Source organism: Gymnodraco acuticeps, unplaced genomic scaffold (genome assembly GCF_902827175.1).
Source record: "Gymnodraco acuticeps unplaced genomic scaffold, fGymAcu1.1, whole genome shotgun sequence".
NCBI classification, from domain to species: Eukaryota; Metazoa; Chordata; class Actinopteri; order Perciformes; family Bathydraconidae; genus Gymnodraco; species Gymnodraco acuticeps.
In genome coordinates this window covers 78,085-91,692 of record NW_022990701.1, presented here as the reverse complement: position 1 = coordinate 91,692, position 13,608 = coordinate 78,085, and positions in this window count along the sequence as shown.

The following is a 13,608-nucleotide window of genomic DNA, read 5'->3' as shown; positions in this document are numbered from 1 at the left end:
ATTATGTCACGATGTACAGTAATGTGCCAACAAAGGGAACATGAAGAAGACAACCAAGAACATGGAAGCAAACTTTTTCAATTATTTTTATTAAATGTATTCAAAATCAGCTTGTTTTTATGAATAAGGAAATGCATTTAAGATGCAATTTTAGACACAATGCCTTTTGGGTAAGTAACACTAAATATAGAACAGAAACAGGAAACCTCCACATTGCACCCTGATGAAAGCAAACAACTGCATGCATTTGTGTAAATACAGTTATTCATTTACAATTGGTAGATTCAAAGGATTGAAGCTGTCGCTCAGTCTCCGTCACTTTTGGATGAAGATTCACTGGATGAAGAATGACAATAGTTCTGAGCCTTGATGGGATGTCTCTGATCTCCTTTTGGATTGCTCTGAAGGACCACTGGGGGGAGTTGATATTGAGAACCTGAGTGTGGAAGAAGCTGACCTCCTGCTTGAATATACCTGGGGTAAATTGCATATTGACCATATGCATAAGACCCTCCTCTGCCTGGATACTGGAGGACGTGGTAAGGCATCATGTGCTGCTGGTAGAATGTATTAGGTGGAGGAGGACGAGGGTCCTGTTCTAGTACCTTGACATAGTTTGGAGATGGAGGTGCTGGGTTCAAAGACTCCCCAAGGAACCGCCATGGAGGGTCCTCATTTCTTTGCAGAGTAGCCAAAACATCTTTCACAAAGGAAAATATGATCATTAGGAATCAAGTCAATCACTGTGACGAAGATAACTTTGTCACTATGGACTGACGGCTTCAGGCCTTGTATATTGCACATGTTTTTATTTTGAAAAGTGTTCCCCCTCCCGTTCTTTCTGTTACTCCTGATTATGTTCACCTGGTGCCCTGTGTTGTCTCCTCCCCCTCCCCCCTCACCTGTGTCTTGTTGTGCTGATTAGTGTGTAGGTATTTAGGCTCTGTTTCCCTGTGTGTGGAGGCAGGTAGTGTGTGTGAGATCATTGTGGCTGCAGGCTGTGCTGTGCTCAAGGAAACAACAGCAGGATTAAGGCTGTGTGTGTGTCATTGTGTTCATGCTGTAATAAATGCCCACACCGGGTTGTATTTTGGACGTTCTGCCTCTGCCTCCTTGCTTGGTCGGGCCGCTCAATTGTCAGCTTCACAATTGGTGTCAGAAGTGGGATTGACCAAGTGAGGAGGTGAGAGTGATGGAGGAACTGAGGGAGATGATGAGGTTACTCCTGCAGCTTCAGGCAGCCAGTGAGCAGCAGTTCGCACGGGAATCCAGAATAAGAGAGGAACGGAGACTCCGGAGGCAAGACGGCCAATTTGCTAAAGGCTCGACGGGCACTACCTCTTCGGCTGGGGCATCAAAGATCCTGGCGGAGAACCGGAAATTGATGCGGGAGCAGAAAGAGGAGATGCGCTTAGTGGAGGAAGCTCGTCTGATACGCCTGGAGGAGGAGAAGAAACTGGCAGAGGATAAGTTCCGTCAGGAGAGAGAACGTCAGCTGCTGGAGGAGCTGGAGAGACGGAAACTGCGACAGGCAGAGCTCGCGGCCCAGAAGGCCAGAAAGAAGTGTGTAGGTATTTAGGCTCTGTTTCCCTGTGTGTGGAGGCAGGTAGTGTGTGTGAGATCATTGTGGCTGCAGGCTGTGCTGTGCTCAAGGAAACAACAGCAAGATTAAGGCTGTGTGTGTCATTGTGTTCATGCTGTAATAAATGCCCACACCGGGTTGTATTTTGGACGTTCTGCCTCTGCCTCCTTGCTTGGTCGGGCCGCTCAATTGTCAGCTTCACAATTGGTGTCAGAAGTGGGATTGACCAAGTGAGGAGGTGAGAGTGATGGAGGAACTGAGGGAGATGATGAGGTTACTCCTGCAGCTTCAGGCAGCCGGTGAGCAGCAGTTCGCACGGGAATCCAGAATAAGAGAGGAACGGAGACTCCGGAGGCAAGACGGCCAATTTGCTAAAGGCTCGACGGGCACTACCTCTTCGGCTGGGGCATCAAAGATCCTGGCGGAGAACCGGAAATTGATGCGGGAGCAGAAAGAGGAGATGCGCTTAGTGGAGGAAGCTCGTCTGATATGCCTGGAGGAGGAGAAGAAACTGGCAGAGGATAAGTTCCGTCAGGAGAGAGAACGTCAGCTGCTGGAGGAGCTGGAGAGACGGAAACTGCGACAGGCAGAGCTCGCGGCCCAGAAGGCCAGAAAGAAGTGTGTAGGTATTTAGGCTCTGTTTCCCTGTGTGTGGAGGCAGGTAGTGTGTGTGAGATCATTGTGGCTGCAGGCTGTGCTGTGCTCAAGGAAACAACAGCAAGATTAAGGCTGTGTGTGTCATTGTGTTCATGCTGTAATAAATGCCCACACCGGGTTGTATTTTGGACGTTCTGCCTCTGCCTCCTTGCTTGGTCGGGCCGCTCAATTGTCAGCTTCACAATCACATTCACTACAAGATCTGAAATCAAAGTGCTGAGAACTTAATTAATGTCATACCTTATTGGTCATTTGGTGTAGCTCCTTGGCGATAGTTGGCAAGTCTATCCCAAACAGGGACTTGAGGAAAAGATTTCAAAAGAAAATGTCACTATTTCATAATATTGCTAAATTAAGGGATACTGCCAGGATTTTAGCAACACTGATCTCATGAGTCTAACAAATATATATCAATCTAAATGATTTGGATGAACTCAACAAAGTATTTACTTGGTTAACTGTATACAATAAAACATACATTTCATGCATGCTGTTTAAAAAAAGATTAAAGCTAGAACTAAATGTACAAATGCAAAATATATTTTGCTGGAGAACTGGAGTCTACTAACACAAATGTATTGTAGCGTTCACAAGGTGAGTCGGAAACAGGCTTCTCGTTATTAGGCTTTAATAACTCTTGTTTGACAACAGATGATCACAGGTACATGTACACTTGTGAGTTCAACCTCACACTACCCTAACTCCTACCCCTACACATATATATAGCAGTGTCTACGTCACAACTCCCCGTCCGCTCCCCCAACCACAGGCCCGCACCTCAACCAGCATCACTGTGCAGCTCTATGATTGGCAGAGACGGGGGATGCCTGAGTGACACCCTGGACATCCTATGCAGGGTCGCTACACTACTCCCCCACTACAAAGTTCCTCGCCCACGAGGAACAAATAAACACAGCACAACACTACATCTACACACTGTACTTTGACTAGGAAGGTCTGGGTGGACTACCATCCCTTCCAGTGAGACCAGGGCGCATTCTTGCCCTCTACAGGAACTGAGGGGTCTCACTATAACTTTACTACCACACAATGTCTCTGAAGCGACCCGGGGGTCGTGTCTGCCTTCTCGGCAGGGGGACTGAGGTCAGGAGGACCGGGGTTGCCGGATCTGGCCCAGGCGGCGAAAAAATGGGGGGACTCTCAGTCCCTGATGGGGGACTGCTGCTCTGTTCGCCGGGGGGCCTGAGTGTGGGGATGTCGAGGGGACGGCTGTGGGCCCCGATGTTCCTTGGGTCTGTGGGGAAGCGACTCCTCTGTACGGAGCCAACCTGTCTCTGTGGAGCACTACTTTTCTCCCCTTTGGTGGCAGCTGCACCCTGTAGACCACTTCCCCCACCCTCTCCAGTACTCTGCAGGGACCAACCCACTGACTGTCCAGTTTTGGGCACCGGCCTTTCTTACGTTGTGGGCTGTAGACCCAAACCAGCTCCCCGGCCCGGAAATGCTGCCCTCTGGTCCTGGTGTCATAGTTCCGCTTCTGTCCACCTCGTCCAGTCTCAGCTCCATCTCCTTCAGTTCGCCTCCGAGTCTGAACCTCACAGAGTCCAGGGTCTGCTCCGCCTCTGCCTTCATCGAGGCCTCTCTGTGTTGGGCGTTCTGCTCCATGGTACTCCTCTCCGCTATAGCTACGCTTGCCTGCTTCTGGGACTCATCCAGCTGAGATTTACAGGTATCCAACTCTGCATCTGTCCTTTTCAGGTCTTCTAGAGTTTTCAAAGTCTCCAGTTGGGATTGTTCTAGCTTATTCTGGAGCTCGTTGTAACCTTGCTGCAGCGCCTTAGCGTCTCTACCAAGCGGCAAACTGTGGGGTAGAGCCGGGAAGCCAATACGGAAGTGCCACACAATGCAGTTCATATATTGGCCGATAGGCGATGGCTGCAGAAAGGAGCAATTTCCATAGACCCCCATGTTAAAATGCCCAACTTTACAGCAGAAAAAAACATGTTTCTACACCTGGCTCCATACATTTTTATTATCGATATAGTTAGATTCCACCTTCATGATTATGGATCTGTGAGTGAATTGTTTTCTAACGCGACCCTTTTATTTATATTAGGTCTTAAAGTTTGTGCATAAATTAGGGCGTGGTCACATTGAGTGACGGCTCTGTCAAGTGCCTGCCGCTGTTAGCTTCTTGTCTCTCTGCTAGCTGCTCTGTGAAGCTAGCTACAGGGACTCTTGATTGATTGATTGATTGATTGAAAAGTTTATTAACAGCTTGTATATTGGGTACAGTACAGTACAGCTCAAAACATACAATTGTTAAGGGGATGCAGACCAGAGAAAGACTTTCGTCTTGTTTACATCAGGGTCCCCCATTTCCAATTCATCATGTCATTTAAGACATATAAGACATATTTGACATACAGATGGCTTATTTACAATTTACATACAGGTGGTTTTTTTTACATACAGATTGCTTGTTTACAATTTTCATTTTAGATTTCGTTCTAATACATCCTAACCGGACATTTAAGACATACCAAGTCTACAGATATACAGTTAGTAACAGAGTCTAAAATGCGAGTATATACATAGATGGGGGGGGAAGCTGTCCATTGAACGACAGGTTGAGATTTGAGACTCTGCCTGCTCAGCTCATCCAGGAAACACAACTTGTAGCCGGCCGTGGTTGTTTGTTCTTCATGCTTATATATCGGACTATTGTGACTCGCTCTGCGGTTAAAACAGACGGTGCATGAATGCGGTTTTGCGGTAAGTGAAATTCTAGTGCTTTATTTATGTGTTAATGATTTTAATCAGCTACGTAATGAATGGTAAGGCTTGGGTTAGCATGTAAGCTAGTGGTAGCTATATCGGTGCTAACGATTGTAATCGTAGCCTCCAAGTTAAAATCATAGACTGTATATATAAAGGTTAAAACGAAATAGACAAGTGTTAAAGATCAAATGCAAAGCTTCCAAATATGCTACATTTTTATAGAAATGTTGTTTTTAAGACTGCCTGTATTTAAAAAAAAATGTAAATCGAGATAATACACCCGAAAAAAAGCTTTTTATTGATACAAAACTTGACCCAAAGCCGTCTGAATTTCTGACATGACCTTCCCAGCAGCCTCCGCGCGCGTGACGTCATACATGCCAAACAGTCTGGACCAAACATCCCGACTCGGCAGTCTCGGTCACAAGTTTTTCGACAAGAAAACTGAATTAACATGGGTTATTGTTGTGCTTTTTGTTGTACGAACGGTGCGGGATCTGGGAGAGTTTTTCATGTATTTCCCAAAGACCAAATCATCCGCAAAAAATGGATTTAGTTAGTGAATCGTGTTGGCTGGCAACCGACAAAATGGAGCAGGTTGTGTTCTGATCACTTGGCGTGTGATGCATACGAGGTTGATCCTGCTATCATCAAGTCTGTTGGTGCAGAAGCATTAATAGTATGTCGGAGGCTGAAACCCAGAGCCGTCCCCTCCATATTTCAGCACAAGAAACCACTGAAAGAACGAAAGAGCCGGGCGATGGAGAAACGACAAAGAATTGAGGTAAACAACTTTTGATTAGATTTCAAAGTGCACGGAGCACAGCAGATAACGCAGATAACAGAATTGCAGTTTTATTAAGTTGTATTGCTTATAGAGGTGGGCACCGTTAGATTATGTGTCTTTACGATCATAAACAATGTGTTGGATGTGGAGCTAGTGATTATAGTATTTCCTCTTCGACATCAGAGGCTCGTAGAGATAGGGTTGGATGTCGACAACATACTCCAGATATTGGGTGGCCTCCGACTCAGAATCAGACATGATAAGCCGGGTGGAAATATGTTAGGCATTGAACAAATTCCCATCCACCTCGTCCTTGTGAGGTGAGTCCGCCTGGACTTTATTTTTCTAAACCTCTCTAAAAAGGTCAAATTTCACTTGTTTTGCATCAATCTTGATACAGGGTACTTATTATATGTTATAGTTTGGATTCCTAAAGCTTTTAGTCTATAGTCTACTCAGAATCAGACATGATAGACGAAACTAGTTGTACTATCGGCGGAAGCCGCTGTGATTGATAAGCCAGGTGGAAATATGTTTGGCACATCTGACGTCACGCGCCGCCATCTTGCGGAGGAGCGGCGGAGAAAATAAATCGTCGGACTTGGTTGGGGGTTGAACAAAATTAATATTGCGCATTGCCAGACTCATATTATCTCCGATTTTAATACTGCAATATCTTAGATAGTGTTGTAGCTATATGATTTCGATTGTACTGGCAATTATACAAAAAGCTTTGCATTTGATCTTTAAGTGGGATAATACTGTTGAACAAACGGCTTCTGTTTGAGGTTGATAAAATAAGGTTACATCCTTGTAACTTAGAGATATTTTATTATGTAGGTAGAACTGTATGCATCTAAGGTTAATTTAAATGGGCTATGCTCAAGTATGTAGACAAGCTAATGTCGAAGTAGTGTATGTGAAATCAACCTCACAATAAGATGTGTGTATATTACAATTATTAATGTCATATTTCAAGATGATTACTTAGATATTACAATATGGTTGGTTGAGCTGGAGTTCATTATTGAGCTTACACGTTAACGTCACAGTCATCTGAAGAACGAACCCAAACCTTGTTGTTTTTATTAATTGCATTACCAAATGGGTATCAAATAAACAGTAAGCATTGGTAACACAACTTCCAAAGTTACAGTAAAATAAAAAGGCCCCTGACTCGGACAATACACAATCCAACATGTTCAACAGAAGAAAATCAGTTATATTGTTTGTACACATGGTACTTTACATATATATATATATATATATATATATATATATATATATATATATTAGTGCTGTCAAAATGATCGCGTTAACGGCGGTAATTAATTTTTTGAATTAATTGCGTTAAAATATTTAACGCATTTAACGCATGTGCAGAATGGCCCGCCCCATACGTGCCACCAGTGGCAGCGCCAGGGTATGGCTGGGGTAGGCTACACCCATACCAAGAAATGGCTTAGCCCCACCATGAAAAATGATGTTAAAGGAAGCAAAATAAAGTCTGCCAACTCGCGCGGAGTAAATTGCACAGACAGCAGTTAGTAAGATTGATTTCAGTAGCCACGGTTTTGAAAACTTTTGTCACGTAGTGATCGTCTTCTCAATAGAACATCTTTGATAACGGCGTGGTGTTGTTGCAGGAAGTCCCGACGGAGAATACTTTTGCTGTAGTACAGGGGTGCACATAACTGGTACGCAGGTTATGTGCGTAATCTGAAATGCGTACCGTCACTTGTGTCACAACGCGCATTTGCGTACTGACGTACTTGTGAAGCTTTTCCAGAAGGCGGTTAGATCACTGGACGACAGAGTCGGTCTCCGTGTGCACAGACAGGCCTGCTGTTAACGTCGGTCTGTACAACGGAATTGTGCCAAAACTACGCCAACCGGCTGCGGAGGGAGACTCTCTCCTCCTCCCCCCCCCCCCCCCTCTACCCCTTCACTGGAGAACTGCGCTAAAACAGCTGATCACAACGTTCACACTCTGTGGTCACGAAGTACTCCACTAGCCCCCTCCCCCTCTGTCGACTTTCCTGAAGTACTCCCCCGTTGATAGAAATCAACACGTAATGAATTAAGACCCCACGGTTTGATGATTCTTTCAGTGAGACAACAGAGCAAGCTTCTACAGTTGCACTACGTTTTGATAACAGTTAAATATTATTTTGATAATAACATATATTTCAATGTTGATGAACTTCATACTGTTCATTCATAATCTGATTGTCTTTGTAGCTCATTGTTGAAATAAAACAAAAACATTACAATTACAAAATAATTATATCTACAGCCCCTAAACACACAGCTCTCATAAATAACACACTTGTTCTGCAATAATATGTTTTATGTTTCCTGTCATTTTTGTTAGGGAAGGACATGCCTGAAAGACACAACATTTTCTCCTTCTCTGAGGGTCAAGAAGAACATCCAAGAGGAACATTAAAAGCTGATGTTATGAGATTTTAAGACCAGTACAGGACATTCACTAAGAAACTACTTTTATTGTAAAAACAGTCAGCTGATCGAATGCAGCCATTTACACATCTACACTCCATCAGCTGATTATTTCTATTTGCCTCACTTTATGAGCTTCACAACATGTACCTTGTTTTGCAACGTCACAAATAAATGGGGCCAATCTTCAGTCAGATGTGAATGTGTAATCTAACATTTTCAGTAAGAATAATGGACCAAAGGATTGCAAATACAAATACAATTTATTGAAATGTGAACCAAAAGTTAATCAAATGTTTTAAATAAAAAGCACATATGGACAGAAGGTGTAAACCTATTAAATGTATTAAACACATTTAGTCAAATAAAGTGACCGACTAGGCCTGTGCAGTTGGTATCAGCTTTGCCCAGCATGGGCTCCTTCATCAGCCCTGGTCCTCCTCGCAGAGGAAAGACCCTCAGTCCTCTCCAAACCAACAGACAGGACGTCCATCATACGGAGGTTTCTCCCTGAAGTCTCTGCAGCTCTCTGGACACCACGCTGTCTCAATCCGTCCACACTGAATATGAGATTGGGAAAATGAAAATAGTAAATGCTTTAGACAATAAGAAACATAAAGTTGACTGTTGAGTTGCTCAGTTTTTTTAGATTGTCAATACTATTACTGTATAACTAATATCTCAGGTTAAGAGGCACATTCAAATAAAGATTGGTCTTTAAATACATTTTGTCTTTTGAATTGTTTGTCTAAAGTCAAGGATCTATAACTGGTACTTAGTTTTAATGATACAGTCTGGTTATTATGCTGTTTGGAGGAGGCCTCAAAGGTAAGAGCACTAACTAGCTACCATCACATGTGCCTTAGTATAATGTATTAAACGTATAGTTAAGTGATATCAAAATATAAATAACTAATGTCATGCAAACATATTAATATTTGCTTGATTCCAGTGTTGAATTTAGCACAATTGCATACAAACGTTAAGGGGTTTTAAGATTCTGAAGTATTATGTTAAAACTCAATAACTTAGATTATTATTTATAGTTTTGCTGAATAGTTTCATGTCCGCTTACCTTAGAAACGTAAAATGCGACGGCAGCGTGCAGATGGGGAGCATGTTAGCTTAGCTCTGGAACTTCCAGCTCCGTGGCAGCAGGTTCCGCCTCGGCTCCGCCTCTTTGCCCTTATTTGGAGAAGGCGGGAGTTGAACTCTGACGTCACTGTCGAGCCGTTAGTGGCCGAGTCCGCCTACTAAGGGCTTCACGGCAACTCTGCAGAATCCTATGGGTGACGTCACGGACCCTACGTCCATTTATATATACAGTCTATGGTCTCTACCCATCTCGCTGATCCTCTCCTGGTACTTGATGCAGTCCCTCTGCAGCTGCCGGACCTCCAGCTGCTTCTCCCCTCTCTCTCTGTGCTTGCCTCATGTCCTCCTCCAGCCTGGCGGCCCGGTTGCTCTCGCTCTGTGCCTCAGCCTCCAACTCGGCCCGCTCCCTCGCCAACTGCTCCACCTCCCGCTGCAGCTCGGCCAAGTGCTCCCGGTTGTCCGCCGCCTCCTGCTGGTAGTCTGCGATGCTGCCGTTGAGCTGGGACAGCTGGTTCGTCAGACGCTCCTCCAGGTTGTCCTTCTCGGCTTCCAGGCTCCTGAGTAGCTCTTTGAACTGCGCCTCCCTCTTGGCACCCTCCTCCACCAGGCTCCTTTCTCTCTCTTTGCCCTCTTGGAAGCACTTCTCCAGAGAGGCCACAAGTTTCTCCTTCTCTTTACTCTCCTGGAGATCTCGCTCAAGAGAGGCCAGCTCCGCTTTGAGTCTAGCCTCCTGTTGCTGCCGCAGTTCCCTCTCTGCCTTGACAGCTGCTTCCATCTCCCTCATTTTCTCCTCTAATAAAACTTTCAAACACTTTCAGTCATTTCGGTAACCCATACAGGCTTCTCCTCCTCTCTGCAGCTCCTCACAGCCGGTGGTACCGGCCCTCCGTTGCTCCTCGCCGCTACACTCCACACAATCTCTCTCTCCACAGCCATCTCCAAGGCCGCCTGCAGGGACTGTGGATGCTGCAGCTGTACCCCAACCCTCAAGTCTGCAGGGAGGAGAGCCCCGATGAATTGATCACGTGCCAGCTCACTCTGAACTCCGGGTGGCATGTGTGCATATGCCCGCCGCGTCAGGCTCTCCACGTCGTTAGCCAACGCACGCAGCGTCTCTCCAGACTTCCTACAGCGGTTACTCAATTCGTTCCGGAGCAGCTCTGGCGGGAAACACTGTCCAAACCGCCTCTTCAAAGCCCCCGCTAACGCTTCATAGCTGTGTTGGTTCTCAAGGCTAAGTAGTAGCAGACATGAAAGAGCCTCGTCTGTGAGGCACAAAGCTAGCTGTAGTGCTTTAGTATGGAGTCAGATTTGGGTCAATATTCTAGGCACAAAACAAGCTATACTCACGAGCGGAAAATGTGCTTTTACACGCGCATGAAATGACCCTCGCGCGCAGATTAAACCCCCGCGAGCATAATTAGCACATCGGACAGCACCGCAATTCGCCCAGCTGCACTCAGTCAGTAACTTCCTTCAGGAGAGGAGACAAAGAAGAAGCCACGCAAACCCGTCAAGGAATATATGTATTATTCATTACATTGCGAGGAATACTGAAAGTGGAGTACAGGCGGATGGGGACCGCTCAGTTCGTGGTTTTGGGAATTTTAACCGCCGTTATTCAGGTGAGATTTCCGGCTTTAACTTAATTTAAAGTCTTCTACTGCTTCTGCTCATTTCTGTCGATAAATGTACTTGGTACATGTTCTTACCATAGGATACCGATAGACACTCTTCGTATGTGTTAAGAAAAGTTTGTGTCTTTGGAAATTGTAACGTAAAGTTATTTAGTTTTGTATTCCAGTTGTTGCGTCAGACATTATATTCAGCAGAGGTTGTCACTACCCGATCTGCAGCCCTGCCCTATCTGCACTGCGCATGTGGGAGATGGTCCGCCATATTGGACAACTCCATACGGAGTTGTCCAATATGCAATATCCAATAGCAAAGCTCAAAAAGAAAACTCGAGAGGGATGAGTTATTGTTATTACAACGTGACTTCACTATTATTTAACAACTCTTTTTATTGGGTTATTTTATTTGGGGTTAAGTACAAGTTAAGAGAGAGAGAGAGATGGGTGCCAACAGGGACGTGTTGTTAGCATCTGGTTAGCTAGCTGCACTAACGGACATAAGGAGCTGTTTGTTCCACAACAAGTCAGATTTGGGTCAATATTCTAGCGGGTAAAACAAGCTACTCACGAGCGGGAAATGTGCTTTTACACGTGCATAAAATGACCCTCGCGCGCAGATTAAACCCCCGCGAGCAGCTCTGCCCCCGCGAGCGGCTCTGCGCTCGCTCGCGGGAGACAGATACAGCCCACTCGAAAATATATTGTTTTATATAAAAGTAATTTATATATATATATGCAATTCTCGACAGACACAGCCCACTCAAAAATATATTGTTTTATATAAAATTAATTTATATATATATATGCAATTTTCGACAGATACAGCCCACTCAAAAATATATTGTTTTATATAGAATACATTTATATATATATATATATATTATATATTAGCTGTACACTTTACGAATATAATAGTTTTTTATGGATAACTTTACCATTCAATCTCGTCCAACTGATTTTGCTGCCGTCACTCCTCGGCTCTTGGTAGTTCAGGCATTTATCAAACCTGGCAACTCCGGGTTTCCTGGCAGCTGTCAATCAAAGTCCAGTGGCTCCGCCCCAAAGTGCCAGAAACTTTTCACGCGCGCGTAGACAGACTCCGCGAGGCTGATACTCCCGCGAGCGAGCAGGAGGGCTCGCGGGCGCAGAGCCGCTCGCGGGGGTTTAATCTGCGCGCGAGGGTCATTTTATGCGCGTGTAAAAGCACATTTTCCACTCGTGAGTAGCTTGTTTTACGCGCTAGAATATTTACCCAAATCTGACTCCATATTTAGTCTCTATTGACCACCCCCCGGCATGTGCAAGTAGTTCAAATTGGGCATGGAAAGCCTCCCAGTCTGCGTTACCCGAGTATTTGGGTCCGTGTCACGGACGCGGCGGCTGCTACTGGTTGATGGGCGCCGCCATTGTTGTTTACATCCAGCTTGGAAATGGCGCGAAATGCCGCTGAAGACCGCCACATTCCCGCGTCTCTAGCCATCTTCACCGCCGACTCTCTCAGGCGCTCTCTCGCCTCCCGTGCACTCCTGAACTCCCCACTCATATCCTTCGACCACCCGCATGCTCCATCTTCCTCTCCATCACTACTTTCCTGCTTCACTCCCATCTTGCTGAACTTTTCCATCTCCACTAGCTTACCGGCTAGCTCCGTGACGCAGTTACGAACTCCCGTCAGGATAGACGTCCTCCGTTCGAAAAGTCACTTCTGACACCAATGTAACGTTCACAAGGTGAGTCGGAAACAGGCTTCTCGTTATTAGGCTTTAATAACTCTTGTTTGACAACAGAAGATCACAGGTACATGTACACTTGTGGGTTCAACCTCACACTACCCTAACTCCTACCCCTACACATATATATATAGCAGTGTCTACGTCACAACTCCCCGCCCTCCCCCGTCCGCTCCCCCAACCACAGGCCCGCACCTCAACCAGCATCACTGTGTAGCTCTATGATTGGCAGAAAGACGGGGGATGCCTGAGTGACACCCTGGACATCCTATGCAGGGCAGCGGCGCCGGATTCATTTCAGAAGTGGGGGGGGGCAAAAAGTGCGTGTGTATGTGACATAGCCTACTTGCCAACCCTCACGATTTTCGCGGGAGACTCCCGTTTTCCTCCCGGGGTCATATTTATCCCGCATTTCTCCCAATTTCTGACTAAATCTGATTTGTTTCATTCTAACATAACGCACCAAATGTTACTGTTTCCACTCGGACTTCAATACAGCTACACCATTGTTTGGTTTCCATGGTAACGTGTCTCTTTAGTAGCGCGAGCAAATGAAAGTCTGAGAGGGTCTTCAGGAGGAAGATAGTCAGAGAAAACAGAACAAGAATGGACAACTCAACCCTCTGCTCACTCCTTTCCTGTACATTAAACTATACAGACCAGCCCACATATGACAGCGCAGTTGCTCATTCCATCTCTTCTTTTTTCCTGCTACGCTCTTGTTTGACAAGCTGAATGTTGACTGGTGTTTGACTGAAGTAAGCTCTGTGAAAAGTTCCAGTTATTAACTCGGTATTTACAAAGCTGTCATCTCCACATTTGGAGAAAGTTACAAGCCATTTGACAGCATGACATTTGCATATTTCACAGAAGGCTCGTTTAGTGGTTTTGCAAATAATTAACCACTCTCTGTTTTTGTAC